Source organism: Oncorhynchus mykiss, unplaced genomic scaffold (assembly GCF_013265735.2).
Source record: "Oncorhynchus mykiss isolate Arlee unplaced genomic scaffold, USDA_OmykA_1.1 un_scaffold_305, whole genome shotgun sequence".
NCBI classification, from domain to species: domain Eukaryota; kingdom Metazoa; phylum Chordata; class Actinopteri; order Salmoniformes; family Salmonidae; genus Oncorhynchus; species Oncorhynchus mykiss.
In genome coordinates, this window is record NW_023493754.1 from 166,281 (window position 1) to 179,200 (window position 12,920).

General features: G+C 41.1%; 7 non-coding genes across 7 annotated transcripts; 3 read left to right on the top strand and 4 right to left on the bottom strand.

Annotated features, from left to right (window-relative positions):
- Window positions 1–680: 680 nt before the first annotated feature.
- Window positions 681–752, bottom strand: trnag-ucc. Its single transcript has one exon. It is a non-coding gene; the product is annotated as a tRNA-Gly (tRNA).
- An 807-nt stretch (window positions 753–1,559) lies between these two features.
- On the top strand, window positions 1,560–1,631 carry trnap-agg. Its single transcript has one exon. It is a non-coding gene; the product is annotated as a tRNA-Pro (tRNA).
- A 1,958-nt stretch (window positions 1,632–3,589) lies between these two features.
- On the bottom strand, window positions 3,590–3,661 carry trnag-ucc. The gene has a single exon. It is a non-coding gene; the product is annotated as a tRNA-Gly (tRNA).
- An 809-nt stretch (window positions 3,662–4,470) lies between these two features.
- On the top strand, window positions 4,471–4,542 carry trnap-agg. Its single transcript has one exon. It is a non-coding gene; the product is annotated as a tRNA-Pro (tRNA).
- A 1,507-nt stretch (window positions 4,543–6,049) lies between these two features.
- trnag-ucc lies at window positions 6,050–6,121 on the bottom strand. Its single transcript has one exon. It is a non-coding gene; the product is annotated as a tRNA-Gly (tRNA).
- Window positions 6,122–10,971: 4,850 nt separating this feature from the next.
- On the bottom strand, window positions 10,972–11,043 carry trnag-ucc. Its single transcript has one exon. It is a non-coding gene; the product is annotated as a tRNA-Gly (tRNA).
- An 809-nt stretch (window positions 11,044–11,852) lies between these two features.
- On the top strand, window positions 11,853–11,924 carry trnap-agg. Its single transcript has one exon. It is a non-coding gene; the product is annotated as a tRNA-Pro (tRNA).
- Window positions 11,925–12,920: the final 996 nt, after the last annotated feature.

The following is a 12,920-nucleotide window of genomic DNA, read 5'->3' on the forward strand; positions in this document are numbered from 1 at the left end:
TCAAAATAAATGAGTTCCATTCTTTTGGAAGTCTTATTTTTTCATTTGTTTTTAAAAAAATGAATTGATCTCATTTTGCACTTTATTAATTTGTAAAAACTCGTCATCATTTTGCTGTCGCGACTGAACAAGACAGAATGTGAAAGACACAGCAGATGAACTACAGAAGATTTGAACTGAAACATGGTCAAGATTTTGGAAGACTGTTATGCTCACAAGTAAAGCACAAAACACTCACATGATGTTCAATCGTTCCAAGCACCATGGACACGTCAATCGATATCTTCACTGTCATTGCTGCAGAAAGCAAAAAAATAACTTTTTGCATAAGGCTCGTTGGTCTAGGGGTATGATTCTCGCTTAGGGTGTGAGAGGTCCTGGGTTCAAATCCCGGATGAGCCCTTTTGCAGATCCTTGAACAATCTCAGACAGGCAGATCTTGTCGGAATGCCGACTATCACCTCTTGGGCGCAGGACAAGGTGGCTGAATGGTTTTGGCGATAGGACTGCAAATCTATTTTGATATGCACTTGTTGGTTCAACGTCGCACAACATTTATTATTTTAGATAACCTGCAGAATGTAGGAGCAATTCTGACTTCCAAGTACAAGGATAATGATTCAAATGTAATACACTTGAAATGACATCCAGCCCCTAAAACAAATGAATTCCTCAGGCTCTGCATTGGCCGGGAATCGAACCCGGGTCAACTGCTTGGAAGGCAGCTATGCTCACCACTATACCACCAATGCTATGTGCAGCTCAGTAGCAACATTGAGACATCGACTCATAATTTGACCGTCATTTTGGTGGAAAGTGATAATTCACTTTCACGGTTTAGGTGTATGATTATGGCTTAGGTTGCGAGAGGTCCCTGGTTGAAAAATCTATCATTTTAATCACTACAGGTTACCTTCAGATTAGTCCCGTGACACTTGTTGGGAACGTAGGGCAAAACGGAGAACATTGCGACAAGTGGGGTCACATTAGTTTGTAGCCCAAGATTTTGGATTCTACAAACAGAACTTGGCAACATAGACGGTTGTGACTTCAGACGAGTCTCCTGACACTTGTGGGGGATGTAGAGAAAAATTGAGAATACCACCATGTTCGTGAGGGTCTCCTCATTCCAGAGAGTGGTCATATGAATTTGTAGGTCAAACGGTTCGGAAGCTAGAGATGTTTTTGTGAGGACTGATTATAGGTATTGTCTCATGGTCTCATTTGACTCAAAATAAATGAGTTCCATTCTTTTGGAAGTCTTATTTTTTCATTTGTTTTTAAAAAAATGAATTGATCTCATTTTGCACTTTATTAATTTGTAAAAACTCGTCATCATTTTGCTGTCGCGACTGAACAAGACAGAATGTGAAAGACACAGCAGATGAACTACAGAAGATTTGAACTGAAGCATGGTCAAGATTTTGGAAGACTGTTATGCTCACAAGTAAAGCACAAAACACTCACATGATGTTCAATCGTTCCAAGCACCATGGACACGTCAATCGATATCTTCACTGTCATTGCTGCAGAAAGCAAAAAAATAACTTTTTGCATAAGGCTCGTTGGTCTAGGGGTATGATTCTCGCTTAGGGTGCGAGAGGTCCCGGGTTCAAATCCCGGATGAGCCCTTTTGCAGATCCTTGAACAATCTCAGACAGGCAGATCTTGTCAGAACGCCGACTATCACCTCTTGGGCGCAGGACAAGGTGGCTGAATGGTTTTGGCGATAGGACTGCAAATCTATTTTGATAAGCACTTGTTGGTTCAACGTCGCACAACATTTATTATTTTAGATAACCTGCAGAATGTAGGAGCAATTCTGACTTCCAAGTACAAGGATAATGATTCAAATGTAATACACTTGAAATGACATCCAGCCCCTAAAACAAATGAATTCCTCAGGCTCTGCATTGGCCGGGAATCAAACCCGAGTCAACTGCTTGGAAGGCAACTATGCTCACCACTATACCACCAATGCTATGTGCAGCTCAGTAGCAACATTGAGACATCGACTCATAATTTGACCGTCATTTTGGTGGAAAGTGATAATTCACTTTCACGGTTTAGGTGTATGATTATGGCTTAGGTTGCGAGAGGTCCCTGGTTGAAAAATCTATCATTTTAATCACTACAGGTTACCTTCAGATTAGTCCCGTGACACTTGTTGGGAACGTAGGGCAAAACGGAGAACATTGCGACAAGTGGGGTCACATTAGTTTGTAGCCCAAGATTTTGGATTCTACAAACAGAACTTGGCAACATAGACGGTTGTGACTTCAGACGAGTCTCCTGACACTTGTGGGGGATGTAGAGAAAAATTGAGAATACCACCATGTTCGTGAGGGTCTCCTCATTCCAGAGAGTGGTCATATGAATTTGTAGGTCAAACGGTTCGGAAGCTAGAGATGTTTTTGTGAGAAGACCGATTATAGGTATTGTCTCATGGTCTCATTTGACTCAAAATAAATGAGTTCCATTCTTTTGGAAGTCTTATTTTTTCATTTGTTTTTAAAAAAATGAATTGATCTCATTTTGCACTTTATTAATTTGTAAAAACTCGTCATCATTTTGCTGTCGCGACTGAACAAGACAGAATGTGAAAGACACAGCAGATGAACTACAGAAGATTTGAACTGAAGCATGGTCAAGATTTTGGAAGACTGTTATGCTCACAAGTAAAGCACAAAACACTCACATGATGTTCAATCGTTCCAAGCACCATGGACACGTCAATCGATATCTTCACTGTCATTGCTGCAGAAAGCAAAAAAATAACTTTTTGCGTAAGGCACGTTGGTCTAGGGGTATGATTCTCGCTTAGGGTGCGAGAGGTCAAACGGTTCGGAAGCTAGAGATGTTTTTGTGAGAAGACCGATTATAGGTATTGTCTCATGGTCTCATTTGACTCAAAATAAATGAGTTCCATTCTTTTGGAAGTCTTATTTTTTCATTTGTTTTTAAAAAAATGAATTGATCTCATTTTGCACTTTATTAATTTGTAAAAACTCGTCATCATTTTGCTGTCGCGACTGAACAAGACAGAATGTGAAAGACACAGCAGATGAACTACAGAAGATTTGAACTGAAACATGGTCAAGATTTTGGAAGACTGTTATGCTCACAAGTAAAGCACAAAACACTCACATGATGTTCAATCGTTCCAAGCACCATGGACACGTCAATCGATATCTTCACTGTCATTGCTGCAGAAAGCAAAAAAATAACTTTTTGCATAAGGCTCGTTGGTCTAGGGGTATGATTCTCGCTTAGGGTGTGAGAGGTCCTGGGTTCAAATCCCGGATGAGCCCTTTTGCAGATCCTTGAACAATCTCAGACAGGCAGATCTTGTCGGAATGCCGACTATCACCTCTTGGGCGCAGGACAAGGTGGCTGAATGGTTTTGGCGATAGGACTGCAAATCTATTTTGATATGCACTTGTTGGTTCAACGTCGCACAACATTTATTATTTTAGATAACCTGCAGAATGTAGGAGCAATTCTGACTTCCAAGTACAAGGATAATGATTCAAATGTAATACACTTGAAATGACATCCAGCCCCTAAAACAAATGAATTCCTCAGGCTCTGCATTGGCCGGGAATCGAACCCGGGTCAACTGCTTGGAAGGCAGCTATGCTCACCACTATACCACCAATGCTATGTGCAGCTCAGTAGCAACATTGAGACATCGACTCATAATTTGACCGTCATTTTGGTGGAAAGTGATAATTCACTTTCACGGTTTAGGTGTATGATTATGGCTTAGGTTGCGAGAGGTCCCTGGTTGAAAAATCTATCATTTTAATCACTACAGGTTACCTTCAGATTAGTCCCGTGACACTTGTTGGGAACGTAGGGCAAAACGGAGAACATTGCGACAAGTGGGGTCACATTAGTTTGTAGCCCAAGATTTTGGATTCTACAAACAGAACTTGGCAACATAGACGGTTGTGACTTCAGACGAGTCTCCTGACACTTGTGGGGGATGTAGAGAAAAATTGAGAATACCACCATGTTCGTGAGGGTCTCCTCATTCCAGAGAGTGGTCATATGAATTTGTAGGTCAAACGGTTCGGAAGCTAGAGATGTTTTTGTGAGAAGACCGATTATAGGTATTGTCTCATGGTCTCATTTGACTCAAAATAAATGAGTTCCATTCTTTTGGAAGTCTTATTTTTTCATTTGTTTTTAAAAAAATGAATTGATCTCATTTTGCACTTTATTAATTTGTAAAAACTCGTCATCATTTTGCTGTTGCGACTGAACAAGACAGAATGTGAAAGACACAGCAGATGAACTACAGAAGATTTGAACTGAAGCATGGTCAAGATTTTGGAAGACTGTTATGCTCACAAGTAAAGCACAAAACACTCACATGATGTTCAATCGTTCCAAGCACCATGGACACGTCAATCGATATCTTCACTGTCATTGCTGCAGAAAGCAAAAAAATAACTTTTTGCGTAAGGCTCGTTGGTCTAGGGGTATGATTCTCGCTTAGGGTGCGAGAGGTCCCGGGTTCAAATCCCGGATGAGCCCTTTTGCAGATCCTTGAACAATCTCAGACAGGCAGATCTTGTTGGAATGCCGACTATCACCTCTTGGGCGCAGGACAAGGTGGCTGAATGGTTTTGGCGATAGGACTGCAAATCTATTTTGATATGCACTTGTTGGTTCAACGTCGCACAACATTTATTATTTTAGATAACCTGCAGAATGTAGGAGCAATTCTGACTTCCAAGTACAAGGATAATGATTCAAATGTAATACACTTGAAATGACATCCAGCCCCTAAAACAAATGAATTCCTCAGGCTCTGCATTGGCCGGGAATCAAACCCGAGTCAACTGCTTGGAAGGAAACTATGCTCACCACTATACCACCAATGCTATGTGCAGCTCAGTAGCAACATTGAGACATCGACTCATAATTTGACCGTCATTTTGGTGGAAAGTGATAATTCACTTTCACGGTTTAGGTGTATGATTATGGCTTAGGTTGCGAGAGGTCCCTGGTTGAAAAATCTATCATTTTAATCACTACAGGTTACCTTCAGATTAGTCCCGTGACACTTGTTGGGAACGTAGGGCAAAACGGAGAACATTGCGACAAGTGGGGTCACATTAGTTTGTAGCCCAAGATTTTGGATTCTACAAACAGAACTTGGCAACATAGACGGTTGTGACTTCAGACGAGTCTCCTGACACTTGTGGGGGATGTAGAGAAAAATTGAGAATACCACCATGTTCGTGAGGGTCTCCTCATTCCAGAGAGTGGTCATATGAATTTGTAGGTCAAACGGTTCGGAAGCTAGAGATGTTTTTGTGAGGACTGATTATAGGTATTGTCTCATGGTCTCATTTGACTCAAAATAAATGAGTTCCATTCTTTTGGAAGTCTTATTTTTTCATTTGTTTTTAAAAAAATGAATTGATCTCATTTTGCACTTTATTAATTTGTAAAAACTAGTCATCATTTTGCTGTCGCGACTGAACAAGACAGAATGTGAAAGACACAGCAGATGAACTACAGAAGATTTGAACTGAAACATGGTCAAGATTTTGGAAGACTGTTATGCTCACAAGTAAAGCACAAAACACTCACATGATGTTCAATCGTTCCAAGCACCATGGACACGTCAATCGATATCTTCACTGTCATTGCTGCAGAAAGCAAAAAAATAACTTTTTGCATAAGGCTCGTTGGTCTAGGGGTATGATTCTCGCTTAGGGTGTGAGAGGTCCTGGGTTCAAATCCCGGATGAGCCCTTTTGCAGATCCTTGAACAATCTCAGACAGGCAGATCTTGTCGGAATGCCGACTATCACCTCTTGGGCGCAGGACAAGGTGGCTGAATGGTTTTGGCGATAGGACTGCAAATCTATTTTGATATGCACTTGTTGGTTCAACGTCGCACAACATTTATTATTTTAGATAACCTGCAGAATGTAGGAGCAATTCTGACTTCCAAGTACAAGGATAATGATTCAAATGTAATACACTTGAAATGACATCCAGCCCCTAAAACAAATGAATTCCTCAGGCTCTGCATTGGCCGGGAATCGAACCCGGGTCAACTGCTTGGAAGGCAGCTATGCTCACCACTATACCACCAATGCTATGTGCAGCTCAGTAGCAACATTGAGACATCGACTCATAATTTGACCGTCATTTTGGTGGAAAGTGATAATTCACTTTCACGGTTTAGGTGTATGATTATGGCTTAGGTTGCGAGAGGTCCCTGGTTGAAAAATCTATCATTTTAATCACTACAGGTTACCTTCAGATTAGTCCCGTGACACTTGTTGGGAACGTAGGGCAAAACGGAGAACATTGCGACAAGTGGGGTCACATTAGTTTGTAGCCCAAGATTTTGGATTCTACAAACAGAACTTGGCAACATAGACGGTTGTGACTTCAGACGAGTCTCCTGACACTTGTGGGGGATGTAGAGAAAAATTGAGAATACCACCATGTTCGTGAGGGTCTCCTCATTCCAGAGAGTGGTCATATGAATTTGTAGGTCAAACGGTTCGGAAGCTAGAGATGTTTTTGTGAGAAGACCGATTATAGGTATTGTCTCATGGTCTCATTTGACTCAAAATAAATGAGTTCCATTCTTTTGGAAGTCTTATTTTTTCATTTGTTTTTAAAAAAATGAATTGATCTCATTTTGCACTTTATTAATTTGTAAAAACTCGTCATCATTTTGCTGTTGCGACTGAACAAGACAGAATGTGAAAGACACAGCAGATGAACTACAGAAGATTTGAACTGAAGCATGGTCAAGATTTTGGAAGACTGTTATGCTCACAAGTAAAGCACAAAACACTCACATGATGTTCAATCGTTCCAAGCACCATGGACACGTCAATCGATATCTTCACTGTCATTGCTGCAGAAAGCAAAAAAATAACTTTTTGCGTAAGGCTCGTTGGTCTAGGGGTATGATTCTCTCTTAGGGTGCGAGAGGTCCCGGGTTCAAATCCCGGATGAGCCCTTTTGCAGATCCTTGAACAATCTCAGACAGGCAGATCTTGTCGGAATGCCGACTATCACCTCTTGGGCGCAGGACAAGGTGGCTGAATGGTTTTGGCGATAGGACTGCAAATCTATTTTGATATGCACTTGTTGGTTCAACGTCGCACAACATTTATTATTTTAGATAACCTGCAGAATGTAGGAGCAATTCTGACTTCCAAGTACAAGGATAATGATTCAAATGTAATACACTTGAAATGACATCCAGCCCCTAAAACAAATGAATTCCTCAGGCTCTGCATTGGCCGGGAATCAAACCCGAGTCAACTGCTTGGAAGGAAACTATGCTCACCACTATACCACCAATGCTATGTGCAGCTCAGTAGCAACATTGAGACATCGACTCATAATTTGACCGTCATTTTGGTGGAAAGTGATAATTCACTTTCACGGTTTAGGTGTATGATTATGGCTTAGGTTGCGAGAGGTCCCTGGTTGAAAAATCTATCATTTTAATCACTACAGGTTACCTTCAGATTAGTCCCGTGACACTTGTTGGGAACGTAGGGCAAAACGGAGAACATTGCGACAAGTGGGGTCACATTAGTTTGTAGCCCAAGATTTTGGATTCTACAAACAGAACTTGGCAACATAGACGGTTGTGACTTCAGACGAGTCTCCTGACACTTGTGGGGGATGTAGAGAAAAATTGAGAATACCACCATGTTCGTGAGGGTCTCCTCATTCCAGAGAGTGGTCATATGAATTTGTAGGTCAAACGGTTCGGAAGCTAGAGATGTTTTTGTGAGAAGACCGATTATAGGTATTGTCTCATGGTCTCATTTGACTCAAAATAAATGAGTTCCATTCTTTTGGAAGTCTTATTTTTTCATTTGTTTTTAAAAAAATGAATTGATCTCATTTTGCACTTTATTAATTTGTAAAAACTCGTCATCATTTTGCTGTCGCGACTGAACAAGACAGAATGTGAAAGACACAGCAGATGAACTACAGAAGATTTGAACTGAAGCATGGTCAAGATTTTGGAAGACTGTTATGCTCACAAGTAAAGCACAAAACACTCACATGATGTTCAATCGTTCCAAGCACCATGGACACGTCAATCGATATCTTCACTGTCATTGCTGCAGAAAGCAAAAAAATAACTTTTTGCGTAAGGCACGTTGGTCTAGGGGTATGATTCTCGCTTAGGGTGCGAGAGGTCCCGGGTTCAAATCCCGGATGAGTCCTTTTGCAGATCCTTGAACAATCTCAGACAGGCAGATCTTGTCGGAATGCCGACTATCACCTCTTGGGCGCAGGACAAGGTGGCTGAATGGTTTTGGCGATAGGACTGCAAATCTATTTTGATATGCACTTGTTGGTTCAACGTCGCACAACATTTATTATTTTAGATAACCTGCAGAATGTAGGAGCAATTCTGACTTCCAAGTACAAGGATAATGATTCAAATGTAATACACTTGAAATGACATCCAGCCCCTAAAACAAACGAATTCCTCAGGCTCTGCATTGGCCGGGAATCAAACCCGAGTCAACTGCTTGGAAGGCAACTATGCTCACCACTATACCACCAATGCTATGTGCAGCTCAGTAGCAACATTGAGACATCGACTCATAATTTGACCGTCATTTTGGTGGAAAGTGATAATTCACTTTCACGGTTTAGGTGTATGATTATGGCTTAGGTTGCGAGAGGTCCCTGGTTGAAAAATCTATCATTTTAATCACTACAGGTTACCTTCAGATTAGTCCCGTGACACTTGTTGGGAACGTAGGGCAAAACGGAGAACATTGCGACAAGTGGGGTCACATTAGTTTGTAGCCCAAGATTTTGGATTCTACAAACAGAACTTGGCAACATAGACGGTTGTGACTTCAGACGAGTCTCCTGACACTTGTGGGGGATGTAGAGAAAAATTGAGAATACCACCATGTTCGTGAGGGTCTCCTCATTCCAGAGAGTGGTCATATGAATTTGTAGGTCAAACGGTTCGGAAGCTAGAGATGTTTTTGTGAGAAGACCGATTATAGGTATTGTCTCATGGTCTCATTTGACTCAAAATAAATGAGTTCCATTCTTTTGGAAGTCTTATTTTTTCATTTGTTTTTAAAAAAATGAATTGATCTCATTTTGCACTTTATTAATTTGTAAAAACTCGTCATCATTTTGCTGTCGCGACTGAACAAGACAGAATGTGAAAGACACAGCAGATGAACTACAGAAGATTTGAACTGAAGCATGGTCAAGATTTTGGAAGACTGTTATGCTCACAAGTAAAGCACAAAACACTCACATGATGTTCAATCGTTCCAAGCACCATGGACACGTCAATCGATATCTTCACTGTCATTGCTGCAGAAAGCAAAAAAATAACTTTTTGCGTAAGGCACGTTGGTCTAGGGGTATGATTCTCGCTTAGGGTGCGAGAGGTCCCGGGTTCAAATCCCGGATGAGCCCTTTTGCAGATCCTTGAACAATCTCAGACAGGCAGATCTTGTCGGAATGCCGACTATCACCTCTTGGGCGCAGGACAAGGTGGCTGAATGGTTTTGGCGATAGGACTGCAAATCTATTTTGATATGCACTTGTTGGTTCAACGTCGCACAACATTTATTATTTTAGATAACCTGCAGAATGTAGGAGCAATTCTGACTTCCAAGTACAAGGATAATGATTCAAATGTAATACACTTGAAATGACATCCAGCCCCTAAAACAAATGAATTCCTCAGGCTCTGCATTGGCCGGGAATCAAACCCGAGTCAACTGCTTGGAAGGAAACTATGCTCACCACTATACCACCAATGCTATGTGCAGCTCAGTAGCAACATTGAGACATCGACTCATAATTTGACTGTCATTTTGGTGGAAAGTGATAATTCACTTTCACGGTTTAGGTGTATGATTATGGCTTAGGTTGCGAGAGGTCCCTGGTTGAAAAATCTATCATTTTAATCACTACAGGTTACCTTCAGATTAGTCCCGTGACACTTGTTGGGAACGTAGGGCAAAACGGAGAACATTGCGACAAGTGGGGTCACATTAGTTTGTAGCCCAAGATTTTGGATTCTACAAACAGAACTTGGCAACATAGACGGTTGTGACTTCAGACGAGTCTCCTGACACTTGTGGGGGATGTAGAGAAAAATTGAGAATACCACCATGTTCGTGAGGGTCTCCTCATTCCAGAGAGTGGTCATATGAATTTGTAGGTCAAACGGTTCGTAAGCTAGAGATGTTTTTGTGAGGACTGATTATAGGTATTGTCTCATGGTCTCATTTGACTCAAAATAAATGAGTTCCATTCTTTTGGAAGTCTTATTTTTTCATTTGTTTTTAAAAAAATGAATTGATCTCATTTTGCACTTTATTAATTTGTAAAAACTCGTCATCATTTTGCTGTCGCGACTGAACAAGACAGAATGTGAAAGACACAGCAGATGAACTACAGAAGATTTGAACTGAAACATGGTCAAGATTTTGGAAGACTGTTATGCTCACAAGTAAAGCACAAAACACTCACATGATGTTCAATCGTTCCAAGCACCATGGACACGTCAATCGATATCTTCACTGTCATTGCTGCAGAAAGCAAAAAAATAACTTTTTGCATAAGGCTCGTTGGTCTAGGGGTATGATTCTCGCTTAGGGTGTGAGAGGTCCTGGGTTCAAATCCCGGATGAGCCCTTTTGCAGATCCTTGAACAATCTCAGACAGGCAGATCTTGTCGGAATGCCGACTATCACCTCTTGGGCGCAGGACAAGGTGGCTGAATGGTTTTGGCGATAGGACTGCAAATCTATTTTGATATGCACTTGTTGGTTCAACGTCGCACAACATTTATTATTTTAGATAACCTGCAGAATGTAGGAGCAATTCTGACTTCCAAGTACAAGGATAATGATTCAAATGTAATACACTTGAAATGACATCCAGCCCCTAAAACAAATGAATTCCTCAGGCTCTGCATTGGCCGGGAATCGAACCCGGGTCAACTGCTTGGAAGGCAGCTATGCTCACCACTATACCACCAATGCTATGTGCAGCTCAGTAGCAACATTGAGACATCGACTCATAATTTGACCGTCATTTTGGTGGAAAGTGATAATTCACTTTCACGGTTTAGGTGTATGATTATGGCTTAGGTTGCGAGAGGTCCCTGGTTGAAAAATCTATCATTTTAATCACTACAGGTTACCTTCAGATTAGTCCCGTGACACTTGTTGGGAACGTAGGGCAAAACGGAGAACATTGCGACAAGTGGGGTCACATTAGTTTGTAGCCCAAGATTTTGGATTCTACAAACAGAACTTGGCAACATAGACGGTTGTGACTTCAGACGAGTCTCCTGACACTTGTGGGGGATGTAGAGAAAAATTGAGAATACCACCATGTTCGTGAGGGTCTCCTCATTCCAGAGAGTGGTCATATGAATTTGTAGGTCAAACGGTTCGGAAGCTAGAGATGTTTTTGTGAGAAGACCGATTATAGGTATTGTCTCATGGTCTCATTTGACTCAAAATAAATGAGTTCCATTCTTTTGGAAGTCTTATTTTTTCATTTGTTTTTAAAAAAATGAATTGATCTCATTTTGCACTTTATTAATTTGTAAAAACTCGTCATCATTTTGCTGTTGCGACTGAACAAGACAGAATGTGAAAGACACAGCAGATGAACTACAGAAGATTTGAACTGAAGCATGGTCAAGATTTTGGAAGACTGTTATGCTCACAAGTAAAGCACAAAACACTCACATGATGTTCAATCGTTCCAAGCACCATGGACACGTCAATCGATATCTTCACTGTCATTGCTGCAGAAAGCAAAAAAATAACTTTTTGCGTAAGGCTCGTTGGTCTAGGGGTATGATTCTCGCTTAGGGTGCGAGAGGTCCCGGGTTCAAATCCCGGATGAGCCCTTTTGCAGATCCTTGAACAATCTCAGACAGGCAGATCTTGTCGGAATGCCGACTATCACCTCTTGGGCGCAGGACAAGGTGGCTGAATGGTTTTGGCGATAGGACTGCAAATCTATTTTGATATGCACTTGTTGGTTCAACGTCGCACAACATTTATTATTTTAGATAACCTGCAGAATGTAGGAGCAATTCTGACTTCCAAGTACAAGGATAATGATTCAAATGTAATACACTTGAAATGACATCCAGCCCCTAAAACAAATGAATTCCTCAGGCTCTGCATTGGCCGGGAATCAAACCCGAGTCAACTGCTTGGAAGGAAACTATGCTCACCACTATACCACCAATGCTATGTGCAGCTCAGTAGCAACATTGAGACATCGACTCATAATTTGACCGTCATTTTGGTGGAAAGTGATAATTCACTTTCACGGTTTAGGTGTATGATTATGGCTTAGGTTGCGAGAGGTCCCTGGTTGAAAAATCTATCATTTTAATCACTACAGGTTACCTTCAGATTAGTCCCGTGACACTTGTTGGGAACGTAGGGCAAAACGGAGAACATTGCGACAAGTGGGGTCACATTAGTTTGTAGCCCAAGATTTTGGATTCTACAAACAGAACTTGGCAACATAGACGGTTGTGACTTCAGACGAGTCTCCTGACACTTGTGGGGGATGTAGAGAAAAATTGAGAATACCACCATGTTCGTGAGGGTCTCCTCATTCCAGAGAGTGGTCATATGAATTTGTAGGTCAAACGGTTCGGAAGCTAGAGATGTTTTTGTGAGGACTGATTATAGGTATTGTCTCATGGTCTCATTTGACTCAAAATAAATGAGTTCCATTCTTTTGGAAGTCTTATTTTTTCATTTGTTTTTAAAAAAATGAATTGATCTCATTTTGCACTTTATTAATTTGTAAAAACTCGTCATCATTTTGCTGTCGCGACTGAACAAGACAGAATGTGAAAGACACAGCAGATGAACTACAGAAG